At 42.9% G+C, this 14711-nt stretch overlaps 1 protein-coding gene across 11 annotated transcripts in view; it reads left to right on the plus strand.

Annotated features, from left to right (window-relative positions):
• The first annotated feature begins 12197 nt into the window (after window positions 1–12197).
• The window catches only part of KTN1 (kinectin 1), a 118771-nt gene continuing 116257 nt past the window's right edge, over window positions 12198–14711 (plus strand). For 8 of the 11 annotated variants that reach the window (XM_049899260.1, XM_049899269.1, XM_049899267.1 and 5 more), the window contains exon 1: window positions 12198–12336. The gene's annotated coding sequence lies outside the window, so the exon portion shown is untranslated. Of the gene's footprint in view, window positions 12337–12478; window positions 12665–14208; window positions 14282–14711 lie in introns of those variants that run through there. The other 3 variants (XM_049899265.1, XM_049899261.1, XM_049899264.1) reach the window with 2 other exon arrangements.

Consider the following 14711-nt stretch of genomic DNA (forward strand, 5'->3'; position numbering starts at 1 on the left):
TGGAAGATCATTCAAAAACGGCTGCAGCAGTATATCGACAGGGAACTGCCAGAAATTCAGATCAATTTCAGAGGAGGACGTGGAACCAGGGATATCATTGCTGATGTCAGATGGATCCTGGCTGAAAGCAGAGAATACCAGAAGGATGTTTATCTGTGTTTTATTGACTAGCAAAGGCATTTGACTGTGTGGATCCTAACAAACTATGGATAACACTGCGAAGAATGAGAATTCCAGAATACTTAATTGTGCTCATGAGGAACCTTTCTGATCAAGACGCAATTGTTTGGACAGAACAAGGGGATACTGATTGGTTTAAAGTCAGGAAAGGTGTGCGTCAGGGTTTTATTTTTTCACCATACCTATTTAATCTGTATGCTGAACAAATAATACAGGAAGCTGGACTATATGAAGAAGAACGGGGCGTCAGGATTGGAGGAAGACTCATCAACAACCTGCGTTATGAAGATGACACAACCTTGCTTGCTGAAAGTGAAGAGGACTTGAAGGACTTACTAATGAAGATCAAAGACCACAGCCTTCAGTATGGATTGCACCTCAACATAAAGAAAACAAAAATCCTCACAACTGGACCAATGAGCAACATCATGATAAACGGAGAAAAGACTGAAGTTGTCAAGGATTTCACTTTACTTAGATCCACAATCAACACCCATGGAAGCAGCAGTCAAGAAATCCAAAGACTCTCTGCATTGGGCAAATCTGCTGCAAAGGACCTCTTCAAAGTGTTGAAGAGCAAAGATGTCACCTTGAAGACTAAGGTGCGCCTGACCCAAGCCATGGTATTTTCAATCACATCATATGCATGTGAAAGCTGGACCACGAATAGGGAAGACTGAAGAAGAGCTGACACCTTTGAATTGTGGTGTTGGTGAAGAATATTGAATATACCATGGACTGCCAAAAGAACGAACAAATCTGTCTTGGAAGAAGTGCACCCAGAATGCTCCTTAGAGGCAAGGATGGCGAGACTCAGTCTTACATACTTTGGACGTGTTGTGAGGACGGGTCAGTCCCTGGAGAAGGACATCATGCTTGGCAGAGTACAGGGACAGCGGAAAAGAGGAAGACTCTCAACAAGGTGGATTGACACGGTGGCTGCAACAATGAGCTCAAGCATAACAACAATCGTGAGGATGGCGCAGGACTGGGCAGTGTTTCGTTCTGTTGCACATAGGGCTGCTCTGAGTTGGAACCGACTCGATGGCACCTAACAACAACAACAACAACAACATGCCATCTGATGGCTGCTATTCCCCCCAGGATTTGATGCTGTACCAGGGTTCTGTGCAGGCTTTTGCTGTTGGCAGGTTGAGTACTTAGGAGCGGTGGTAGCTAGATTAGCCTTGGTGAGAAGTTCATATGAACCCAGGCTTAACCTCCATCACTACTATGGTCACTAAGTTCATGAGCCCTTTGAACAAACTGCAGGTTGACTGGCGAAAGAGGTTGACTGACATACACGTAGTAACTCATATTGCCCACCTGTATTATTTTCTTAGGGCTGCTATAACAAATACCACAAAGTGGGCAACTTTACAGAAACAGAAATTATTGTCCCACAGCTCTGGAGGCTATCAGCCTCTGGAGTCCGAGTATCATCCGTGTTGATCCCTTCTGAGGGCTCTGAGAGAAAATGTTTCATGCCTCTCTCCTGGCTTCTGGAGGCTCCCAGAAATTCTTGGCAGTCCTTGGCTTGCAGCTTTGTCTACCTCCACCATCACGTGGCTGTCCTTTCCCTGTCTTGCTCTGTCTCTCTATTTTTCTTTTTTATAAAACATCACTTAGATGGGATTAGGACCCACTCTGCTCCAATATGACTTTATGTTAACTGAAAGCATCTTCAAAGACCATGTTTCCAAATAAAGTCAAGTTCACAGGTACCAGGGGTTAGCACATCAACAAATCTTTTGTGGGGATACAATCTAATCCTTAATACCACCTGATAACAGAGAACTCCTATCCTATGCCCTGAGATGAGCATTCACAGGGGAAAGGAGTAAAGTCATATTCCATGTCCATTTTAAGTGAGCACACCCACATGCCTCTTTCCTAAACCTCCTTGTTATCAGCTCTCCTATATTGTACCTTCTAAGTCCCAGACCATGAATTTGGACAGATATAAATATACGGACATCTCTCTTTCCAGGCAAAGTGAACAACCAGATGTATGGCTTGAAGTTCTGCCCACTGGGAAAATTTATCATCCTCATAGTTCTTCAGGGCCACCCTGATGATTGTGATTCTACAGCAGTTTACATTCAGTTGGTGCCTACATATTGTGTAGATGAACCTCTAAACCTGGCTCAGTTTTTTTCTTCCTTGGTCAAGTGGAATTTCTTATGAGGCCATAGGGTATGAATGAAGCAGAGATGGTAGTGAAACAGGAAAGGTTCTCATGAAAAATCTGAGCCATCTGCTTATTTAACCCATTTGTGCCTTCAGAATGTGCTTCAGCTAGATTTAATATAAACCACACCTTTTTGATAAAAAAGATCCTCCCCATTGTCAAATTTATAGCTTGATAGGTCAGACTACATCCAGTTCATAAAGGCCAGTCCAGGTCTTCAGGTTACTTGGGGTCCCATGGTGAGGCACTTGATCTCTATTAGGCCCTGGTAGCGTTTAGTATACCTTTGTTCCCAAAACATAGATGTCTGCACTATGATTCTTTTTCTGGGGATCGCCAGAGGCTCTACACAGTGTTCTCATCTGCCACAGATACCTCTAGCAACATTGGATCTGCTGGGTCACAAGGCTCAATTAGCAATAAGACCCACAAATCCTGGACCTGCTACAGAGCTCTTTCTTCCTCTGGGCCTCCCTCAAAATCAGCAGCCTAACAAATACTCAGTAAATAGGTTAATGTAGCAGACCCAAATGTGATACAAGCTGCCTCCAAAATTCCAAAATATATGTTGCCTCTTCCTTAGTGATAGGGTGTGCAAAGTGCAGCAACTTGATTTTGCTTTGGGATACAGATTTTGATAGAAGGCCAGGCAGGGACTCTGAAGTGCGAAAATCAAAGGGGGGAGGCTGGAACCCTGAGGAACATCAACACAAATGTGAGAGACAGAGAAAATAAACTCATTAAGAGACTGAAAAGGAGCTTTTTAGGCTGGAGAGAAGGAAAAGCCTAGAGATGAGGCAGAAAAGCCATGTGGGTAAGATCACTGAAGACAAGGAAATAGTGCATTTCAAGAAGTGAGACATAAACAACTGTGTGGTACGTTGACAGAGAGGTACTACCAGGTAAAGACTGAAAAGCTCCATCGGAGTTAGCAGCAGAGGGGTCATTGGTATGAGGTGAGAGGTGTTTCCGAATCCAGTTGTGGGTGCCAGGGCCGGTTACTGTGAATAAGGAGCCATTGGCATCACTAGGATTGGTGTCACCTGATGTGGTGACTCATGCGGTTACTCCCCTCCCATGCTAATTACCACAATATTGTGGCTAAAACATCAGAAAATTTGACAAAATCAGTGACCATAAAAACATCAGCAGCAACGAAAGCAACAGCAGGGGCTTCTAGCATGTGCAGAAGAAACCACGTGATGTGAAGCATCGCTGTAATTGGGTAAAAATGACAGCTCTGGCCAGAGCACATTAAAAGGTTCAAAAGTGCAAATTAGCTCAGGAGTTTCAGCCTTGTAGGTGTACTGATACATGTAAGCTGGGCTTATGAAAAATGTTTTAACTCACTAAAAGGATATTTTTATAAAAAATAATAAATTTCTGCTGAAACACTGCACAGAAATTTTATAGACAGTCATTTTGGTGCCATCCCCTCTGACAGTGTCACCTGGTGTGTCCACATCCCCATACCCCTCTAGTGACGCTACCGTGAGGACTGAATGGGAAATGAGAGTCCACAGTCAAGTGAGTTATGCCTCTTAACCAACCAATCAACCAGCAAACAAAAAATTTGACTTTGAAGGGGATGAGGGAGATGGGAGGTGGTCTGAACTTTGAAGGAACTTTGTATTTCCGTTTAAGTGGACAGAGCCCTGAATGCACTAATTGCCGATGGAGAGGGAGAGGCTGAGTGTAGACACAGAAAGCGCAGTGCTGATGGAGTGAGGTCCCTAAGGAGGCCAAGAGGGCTGACATCTGTGTCACGAGAGTCAGCACCCAGAGAAATTAGTTCTTCACAGTTGGAATAATGATTTGTAATGGAGCTTAGAATCTATTTACTTTTTCTCATAAATATACAATATCCAAAACAATGGATGGAAAGTATCAAAAGGTGACTTTTAAAAAATGTTGACTTGGATAAAAGAAAATTGGTAAATTGGGGACATGGTCAGAAGTAAATGGAATAAAACCAATGAAGGTTCATTACAGGCTGTCATACTATGAGGAGGAAAGACACTGGGAAAGGACAGGCTGGGATCTAAGAGTTATCCTGGAGGAGCTGAATAAGAGCCGAGCCAGCAAATGGAAGTATGATTTGAAAGGTGAGCACCATTCTGGAGGATAACATTTTTAAAAGCACATTTTATATTCAAAACTCTGAGCATGATGCCATAAATATTGTTAATACTTCCTAACTTGATTTGTTGCCGCCGATTTGCCCTTAGCAGGTTATGTTCTTCAGAGCTATTTGGTCAGCAGTGGTGAAATACCCACATTCTCTTGCCTGATTCCTCAGGCTATGGCTAATCCCTAAAACATGGCTGGTCAGAATGAAATACGTGTAGACAGTGGTGAGGAAAGAAAACTTTTTTTTTTTATGTGACACTAACCAGCCTGAATGCTGACCATATCTTTAATTTGGCCTATTGAATAGCTGAGCTAACCTATCAAACAAATAGAACTTGTCATGAGAGGATCAAAGAAATATGAATTAATCTTTCATTTTACCCTGAGCATTACTTAGGACTCTGACTAGTAAAAGTGGGGAATACAATGCAAAAGAGAACCATGAAAAATGTTTATGGGAGGACCCCAAATATGGAGAGAGGACTAGAAAATAAGACCTAGAAGTCGTTGGGTTTGAGAAATGAGAAGACTGCAAGGTTGACTTTAATAAACTCTTCAAGTATTTACAAACAAATGTGACCATCATAAAAGAAGACATTTAAAACCACACTGACTTTTTGTCCTTACGCTGTTTGTTTTCTGCAAATAGCTGTGTGATTTTTTTAGTCTTTTTTGGCAACATTTTATTGTGAAGATTTTCAAACACAGAAAAGTTGAAAAGCAGTATAACATACAACTGTATAGCTACCACTGAGACTCAGCAGTTGTTGACACTTTGCCATATTATCTTTATCTATACATATATTTATATATATATATATTTTGTAAGTTCTGGTGGCACCGTGGTTAAGAGCTCAGCTGCTAACCAAAAGGTCAGCGGTTCAAACCCACCAGCTGCTCCTCGGGAGAAAGATGTGGCAGTCTGCTTCCGTAAAGATTATAGCCTAGGAAACCCTATGGGGCAGTTCTATTCAGTCCTGTAGGGTCGCTATGAGTCATAATACACTTGACGGCAATGTTTTGTTTTTTTTTTTAAATATATATTATTGCTTAATTATTTGAAAGTATGCTATAGACATCATGACTTTTTATTCCCAAATACTTTAGCAGGTGTTTCTGAAAACTAAGGGTATTCTCTGAAATAAGTACATACTGCAACCAGATGTATTATCACAACCAAAAAATTAACAACAATCCTTAAATATTATCTGTGATACCCAGTCCTCATTCAAATATCCCCCATTTGTTCCCAAAATATCTTTTTCAACTTTTTTTGCAATACAATAATACAATACTTATCACAGTTCTTTGTTCTGTCTCTTTGGCTTCTTTAAATACATAACAGTTCTACCACCTTCATGAGTTAATCTTAAAGTCAGAAAAGATAAAAAGATAGATGTTAAAAAATAGAAGATTATAAAATTTTTTGCATATATTACTTCATTTGGTATTTACAGTCATAATTACAATAAAAAATATGTGCAGCTTAAAAAAAAAACTGAAATAAAAAATGTCACCAGTGATTATCTCTGGATGTGAGACTAGAAGTGATTTTTTTCATTTACTTCCTTCTAGTTTTTGTATATTTGCCAAGTTTTCTACAATGAATATGCAATTAAAAATGTGCCCAAGATTTAGGTTAAAACAATAGAAAAGTTACCTAACAGCAAGGGATATTAAACATTAAAGCAATGAAGTAGCTGTTGAGGAAGGATGTTGAATTACATGTGAAATTAAAAAAAAAAAATGATTCATACCAATTTCATGGGGCTAAGAGTGGCTTGCCCTAGAAGTGAGAGGAAAGATGTTGGTTCTCCGTTTTTATGCTTATACAAGCTGGTTACAAACCAGCCTGTTGCCCTGTGGGGGGCAGTCTAGTAGAGTGGAAGGAACCTGGAGTTTGGAGTATCAGCCCCAGCTTTGCCACTTACTCGCTTTTTGATCTAGGCAAGATACTTTATTTTCTAAGTCTGCTTTCTCATCTTTAAAATGGGCATAATTACATCTTACAGAGCAGTTGTCAGGATTAGCAATTATGTACAGTATATGTAAAGTAGCTAATATGGTAGTTGTTATTATTTAGATACAATATAGGTTAAATAATGCCTTTTAAAATATTTATATTTAGAACCTGTAGTAAGGTTGTTGAGGAGTCCCAGGGTGGAACAAACAGTTAAATGGTCTGCTACTAACCAAAAAAAAATTAAAAATAAACTAACCAAAATGTTTGCAGTTCAAATCTACCTAGAAGTGCCAGTCCACCTAGAGGCTCCATGGAAGAAAGGCCTGGAAATCCACTTCTGAAAAATCAGCCACTGAAAACCCTATGGTAAGCAACAAAATAAATAAAACTTAGGAAAAAAAAGAAAACAGCCCTATCTACCACAGCTCTACTCTAACACACATGGGATCACCATGAGTTGGGATCAACTCAATGGCAACTAGTTTGTTTTGGTTTTAGTTTTTGGAATAAGATTGTTAGTCTGTAATAGTTATATACTATTTTACAGTTTAAAATTATTTTTAAATGTATTATGTCATTTAATTCTTACACTAACTCTTGCTGTTGTTAGGAGCCCTCAAGTCAGTTCCGACTCATAGTGACCCTACGCATAATAGAACGAAACACTGCCCGGTCTTGTGCCATCCTTACAATCATTGTTATGCTTGAGCTCATTGTTGCAGCCACTGTGTCAATCCACCTCGTTGAGGGTCTTCCTCTTTTCCCCTGACCCTTTACTCTGCCAACCATGATGTCCTACTCCAGGGACTGACCCGTCCTGACAACATGTCCAAAGTATATAAGATGCAGTCTCACCATCCTTGCTTCTAAGGAGCATTCTGGTTGTACTTCTTCCAAGACAGATTTGTTCGTTCTTTTGGCAGTCCATGGTATATTCAATATTCTTCGCCAACACCACAATTCAAAGGCGTCAATTCTTCTTTGGTCTTCCTTATTCATTGTCCAGCTTTCACATGCATATGATGTGATTGAAAATACCATGGCTTAGGGTCAGGCACACCTTGGTTTTCAAGGTGACATCTTTGCTTTTCAACACTTTGAAGAGGTCCTTTGCAGCAGATTTACCCAATGCAATGCGACGTTTGATTTCTTGACTGCCGCTTCCATGGGTGTTGATTGCGGATACAAGTAAAATGGAATCCTTGACAACTTCAATCTTTTCTCCGTTTATCATGATGTTGCTTATTGGTCCAGTTGTGAGTATTTTTGTTTTCTTTATGTTGAGGTGTAATCCATACTGAAGGCTGTGGTCTTTGATCTTCATTAGTAAGTGCTTCAAGTCCTCTTCACTTTCAGCAAGCAAGGTTGTGTCATCTTCATAACGCAGGTTGTTGATGAGTCTTCCTCCAATCCTGATGCCCTGTTCTTCATACAGTCCAGCTTCTTTGATTATTTGTTCAGCATACAGATTGAATAGGTATGGTGATATAACCCTGACGCACACCTTTCCTGACTTTAAACCAATCGGTATCCCCTTGTTCTGTCCGAACAAGTGCCTCTTGATCTACGTAAAGGTTCCTCATGAGCACAGTTTTCTGGAATTCTCATTTTTCACAATGCTATCCATAATTGAGGTACGTATCATTATTAAATATGATCGTTATTAAATATATATATATTTAATTCCTAGAATGAAATGTATAAAATCATGGGATCAAGAACCAAAGAAAGTTCAAATTTGTTTCTTCCAGTCGCTAGATGTACTTGGACAAGAACATACACAATTGTGTTCTTTTAGTTAGAAGTGTTTACATGATGGTGATTAACAGCCAATTTATTATTATTGATTTAATTTAATGTTACGTCTTCTAGATTATTTATGTTAATGACAAAGGCTGTCAAGAATAGGTGAAACCTATATACAAATGAAAATTCACATTTTAATTGTTTGTATACCTGAAGGTTTACACCTTGGGAGTCAACATAGTGCAGTGGCATATGCATGGGAACTGGAGTTAAACAGATCTGGGTTCAAGCTCTGCATCCTTGAGCTGATTATTCTGTGTGAGCCCGTTATTAATATAGGGTTTTATTGAGGATTATATGAGTTAATATATATTAAACACCCAGCACAGTGCTTAGGTAAATAATTACTGATTCCTGTCTCTTTCCCCACTGAATCCACCAGTTTCTGATTCATTGGACAGTCTTTGAAGATGAGCGACATTAAGGTGGTTTTAATCATCTCAGTTTATGCTACATACTATAGCTCCACCTCTCCACCCACTCCTGCCCAAGTTTCTATCCCTTGGAAGTCTCCACTGATCTCTTGGGACTGTCTGGAAAAAGTAGAGACCCCTTTCTGCCTAAACAAGGCTCCAAGATTCCAAGTAGCTATTTAGAAGTGGAAGAAAGCTGTTCATTTGTTTATTACTATGTAACAAATCATCTAAAAAAAACAGCAATTATTATGCTCACAATTCTGAGGGGTCAAGAATTCAAACAGGGGTTGGCTAGGTGATTCTTCTGTGTGCTATTGTTACTTCGGCATATTTAGCTGGCAGCATGGATGGTCTGGGTTCAAGAAGGCTTCACTCATGTATCTGTCATCTTGGTGGGGATGGTTGGAAGGCTAGGACCAGCCGGACCCCTCTTCCTCTCCATGGTAGTCCCAGGGCCTCTCCACCTGGCTGTAAAGACCATGGAGCAACATAGGTAGTCTTTTTACAAGGCAGCTCAGGGCTCTAAAATGAATGGTTCCAAGAGACAGGGAGTAGAAACTGTTTGTCTCTTAAGGCCTGGGGCCAGAAATTGGCACAGTGTTAACTTCTGCCATATTCTATTGGTCACTGCAGTCACAGATCCCTCCCAGATTCAAGAGGAGGGGACACAGATCCTACCTCACAATGGGAAGAGTGGTAAATAATTTGTGGTCATCTTTAAACTGTCATGAAAGCATTTACTTGAATGTCACTTGCTTGAAAAGACTCCATGTTAAAGGAGCAGAATACAGACATCTATTAAGCACTGTTATGTGCCAGATACTTTGCTAGATTAGCTGATTTGCTTCTGGATCTATAGGTGAGAAGTTTCTATGCACCTCCCCACTTCACTGTTTGGGTTGAGAAGGTAGACCTGGAATCTTTTCTTTATTTGTAGTTCTGTTAATTGCTTCCGTTATAGTTTCATCGCTGCCATCTCTGATCTGGTAGAGTCAGGAGATATAATCTGTTACTCACGTATTACTCAAATCTCTACATAACTCACTGCTTCTGGGAAGCCTTCTTTAGACAAAACAGGAATAACCAGCTTTCTCTCCATCTGCTGGAGAAATGCGTGTTATGTGTGTTTAAAACTTCCAAAACTCAGAAAAAAGAGAATTGTTACATATTAAAGTTATAAATCAGAAGGGAGTCTCCAGTAAATTGCTCTTGTTAAATTAGAAAATAATGATAAGTACTATTCATGGTTAGGTAACAGTGTAACATTTTACATCTTCAATGAAACTTGATTTCTTAGTTGTTACAACTAGAGGTACCTCAAAAAGAGGGTGCTCTAATTCTTTTTTGCAAGTTTGTTGCTGATTTCGGGGGCACTGAAGGTAGTAAGAAGCCAAGGTTAACTCTATGCTAGGTTAATTACATGTGTTAGTTATAGTTAGTTATATTATACTCTATTTCAAATCTAAATTCCTAATAGTGATTGCCACGCATAACATGGCTAGCAATTTTTTTGTTTTGATGTGAATAAACAGAAAGCTTAGAAAGAATGAAGAAGCATTCAACCACTTACCTTTGGAAAAAGTCAATCACCCAGAGAAGATGAAATAGTCCATACATTTATGCTTCTTTGTTTCAAACTGTGGAACACAAAACTAAGCGCTTTCTGACAATAGGAAACCCTCTGCCATTGAGCCGATTCCAACTCATCGCGACCCTATAGGACAGAGTAGAACTGCCCCATGGAGTTTGCAAGGAGCACCTGGAGGATTTGAACTGCGGACCTCTTTGTTAGCAGCTGTAGCACTTAACCACTAGGCCACCAGGATTTCCAACTCTGACAATAAACCAAAAAACCAAACCTAGTGCCGTCGAGTTGGTTCCGACTCATAGCGACCCTACAGGACAGAGTAGAACTGCCCCCACAGAGTTTCCAAGGAGCGCCTGGCAGATTCAAACTGCCAGCCATTTGGTTAGCAGCCGTAGCACTTAACCACTACTCCACCAGGGTTTCCACTCCGACAATAGAAGTAGTATATTCAGGGAAAACATGTTCCTCAACTCACTTATTACTTAATTAAAAATGTGCCTAAGTATTACTGTGTCTAAAATGTCACTGTGGTTTTACTGAAGTCAGTAAAATGTTAGAATTAACCTGAGGAAAGCAGGTGGTTGTTTGTAACCTAATCAAGAACGCTTAAACTCCGTTACAGAAAAAATACATTTTGCCCCTTTAAAAAAAAATTTTTTTTTTTTTTTTTCATTAGGAGACTAATGGCTTCACTCTTCAACAAAGCCTGACCTTCTGGCACAGGCTCAATAGGCAGCCAGTGGTTTAGATTAACTTGAGGGTACTGGAGCCAGTGAGGGAGGGGCTGAGTGATCCTACTAAGAAAGGAAAAAGAGGACACTCCTGGAGCTAAAATAAGACAGAATACATCTTTGGAGAACATAGTGGCTGAAGACTGGCAGAATTCTTAACATCTCAGGCTACTACATAGTGTTCAGTTTTCATTTGTAATTGGTCTAAAAAACTAAGACAGAAGTAATTAGAATACAAATGTATATAGTATACTTTTAACCAGCCTACATAAAAGAAAATTCACTGTTGGTTCTCGCTCTTCCTTTTTTAAAGATTGCTTCTGTTTCCCTTTTTCTTCGAGTTGAAGGGGAAATTGGTGGTAACCCCTAATTTTAGGTATCTCTGTCCACACTCTGGAAACATTTGTATCATTTCGAGCTCTCACAACCTTTGAGGAGAGCGCGGAGCTTTTTGGGTATATTTGGAGCAGTGCCTGGCATTCAGTGAGAGATCGATAAACAGTAAGTAATGATAATCAACACGTCTCATTTCCAGGTGGAACAGGAAGGTCCCCTGCCATCCTTTTAGCAAATATCAAGCTAATAAACAGGGACCCCGGCCTATCTCTCCTTTCTGCTGCAGATTCTAGTTATTTACTGTGGCTTCATGAATGGCCCCCTCTGGGGGCTTCTTAGTATTGGCCCAGGATTTATTCGGGTCTAAGTTTTTTAAGTTTTCTCTACGTTTGTAGCTAGTGTTGTCCGTAACAACTCAAAAAGAGAAACTCTGGAAACAGGAACGAAGAGAGGATTTCGTTTTCCTGTGCTTTCTGGAGTGGAAGCCAGCACGAGCACGGTGAAATCTAGTACCTTAAGCATAAGGTAATGTGGGGATCCAGGTCGTGCTTAAGTTGGAGGAAAATGCAAGACGAAACCAGCTGTGGGGGAAGAGAGAGAGAGAGCACGGCTAATGAATGAATGGGACACCGCCGCGCCTCAAACCCCGAGCGTCCAACCTCAGACCACCTGGGGGACGTTATCTCGGGAGGAAACCCTCAGAATTCCGAACCAGGCGGACGCTGGGGGATATCCGGCCGGGCGGCGGGCACGGGCGCCTGTCCCTTTAAGGGGCCGGTCTCCGGGCACCGCCGGCCCAGACGCTGGGACGTGCTGGGGCCGCCCCGCCCCGAAGCCGCCCGTTTCCTGCCGGGCGGCGCGACGGCACCTGAGCGACTGCTGCGGCGGCGGCGGCGCCTCGGAGCGGGCGGGCCGGGCTGCAGTGCCGGCGGCGGCCGTCGCGCCTTCGTCTCCTTCCCGGGCCGCACCGCACCGCGCCGCGCCGGCTTCGCAGGGTAAGGGCGAGCAGGCCGCGCTGGGCCCGGGCGCCGGGCGCGAGGGGAGGGCGGTGCCGGCCGCAGGGTTCCGGGGCGGGCCGGGGGCGCGGCCGCGGGGCCAGGACGCCGCCCGCCGGGCCAGGACGCCGCCCGCCGGGTAGGCCTCGGTTTCCGCGCCGCCGGGCTCCTGCTCCGACGGGACGCCGCGGTGGGCGGGACCTGAGGGCAGCCTCGGCCTCGTCGGGCCGCGGGGACCGACCCCGGCTCCGGCGCGGCGCCTCTGAGCGCGGCCGAGGACTCCCCGGGAGACGTCTTCCGAGGGCGAGGTCGGCGGAGAGGGCCCGGGGTGAGCGAGACGCCTATTTTTAGCCGGGTCTGAGGGCCCCCGCGAGGGACGGAGGATTACCGCCTTCTCGCCGGGCGGACGGGGGAGCGTGCCTCCAGCGGCGTCCCTGGGCCGGAGCTGGGCCGTACTGACGCCCTGCTGGAATTTCAGCCCTCGCCGCCCCGTCCGGATGCCGAGGGACCCGGCTCTTCGGCGCTCGTTTTTCCTCTGGCAGCCCCTCCCAGCGCCCTGTAGCTTGGGGTGGGACGGCCGGGGCTGGGAGAGCCTGTGAGGGGAGAGTTGGGGAGATCTGTGGACCGCACTGGGGACGGGCGAAGTTATCCTTTCCTCTTCCTGAGGGGTGTGTCTTCCTGAGTGATCCCCTTCCCCTCTCAGCTTCCAACAATGAGGGTTTGGCGTTGGGGATCTCAGCAGAGCGCCCAGCTGGCAGTCTCGGAACGTCGGACGGTAATGAAGCACCAGGTGTAGGCTGTGCAGGTCTGCACGCTGGTCTTGAAAGGAGCATCAGAGATGAGGGCAGCCGGAGACACCGGAGAGGGAGCTTAACCTCGTGCAGCTGCACCTTCGTGAAGTGCACGAGCGGGGAGGAAGGAGGAATCTTAAGTTCCTAAACGCATTAGGCCTTTATCAGAGACTGATTCCAATAAGCACTGCTTAATAGGCTACAGTTGAAGTTCACTGTTTAAAGTTGCCTTTTTTCTTTTTTTTTGGGAGCTGCTTTGTGGAAAGTTTTTAGAAATTTAAACATACGCAGACAGCTAAAGATTAAACACTTTGGGGGTGAATTAAAACACTCCAAATGGTGTAGAAATTGAGTTTGAAGCTTTGGTAAGTTAGGTTAAACTCGTTCTGGCTAAGTCACAAGCAGGCAAAGGGCAACTGTGTCTCCAGTTTTGGCTAAAGCAGTTGCTGAATAGACTGAGTTGATCTTTCCAAGAAAAACACTGGACTACTCTTGAGTTGATCTGTATTTTGGATAGACATGTCTTGCGATAGGCAGACATACTTGATGTTTCCTAATAAACAAGGCTTCCTTTTCTTTAGTTCAAGTATCTAACATGAAATAGCTGGGCTCATTGTCTTGTAGGTTCTAAGAAAACGTTAGGCATGTCCTTTCTAATTTTGCAGCGTCAGCAGTCATAATGATGTTTGTTAGGTGCCATCGGGTGGGTTCCGACTCACCATAGGGTTTCCAAGGAAAGGGCTGGTGGATTCCAACTGCTGACCTTTTGATTAGCAGCCATAGCTCTTAACCACTACTCCACCAGGGCTCCACTTTACCTTTCTGAGATTCATACTGAGATTTAAAATATAACAAGGCCTAATGAAACTTTCTTAAATCTATTAACTCTTTCAATATTATAAGTAAAGCATACGGAGTGTTATTGCACCCTTAATGCTTCAGGGTCAGCATTATGAAGAGCCATTATTTTACGATTTTGTTCCCGATTTAGTTTTTTCTATATCTTCCTTTAATGTCAGTAGTCTCTTTGCATGATGGAATATTTTTCATTCAAAATCTCTCACCCCAAGCCTTCTCTTAGTTTATAGGCTTTATTCTGCTTTTGAAGGAGCCTTGGCGGTGCAGTGGATAATAACTCAGCTGCTAACTGAAAGGTCAGTGGTTCGAACCCAAATAGCTGCTTCGTGGAGGAAAGGTGTGGCTGCCATGAAGATTTCAACCTTGGAAACCCTATGGGACAGTTCTGCTCTGTCCTGTAGGGTCCCTGTGAGTTAGAATTGACTTGACGGCAACAACGGGGTAACCGGTAATCTGCTTTTGGTGGAGAAATCAGATAACTAAATTTAACAATTACATTTTAAATATCAGGCAATGTGGCTTTTAGAAAGGGCCAAAGAAGGCCTTTTTTGAAGGCTTTTTTGAGGCTTAATTGTTAATGTTGGTAAGTTTTTACCTTGAATTTTACTTGGAATATACAGAAGTACTTTCAATTGCAGGCTTATGATTTCTTTATAGCAAAACCAAAAAAACCAAACCCAGTACCGTCGAGTCGATTCTGACTCATAGCAACCTTATAGGGCAGAG

The sequence above is a fragment of the Elephas maximus genome, chromosome 10, assembly GCF_024166365.1.
Source record: "Elephas maximus indicus isolate mEleMax1 chromosome 10, mEleMax1 primary haplotype, whole genome shotgun sequence".
Taxonomy (NCBI): Eukaryota; Metazoa; Chordata; class Mammalia; order Proboscidea; family Elephantidae; genus Elephas; species Elephas maximus.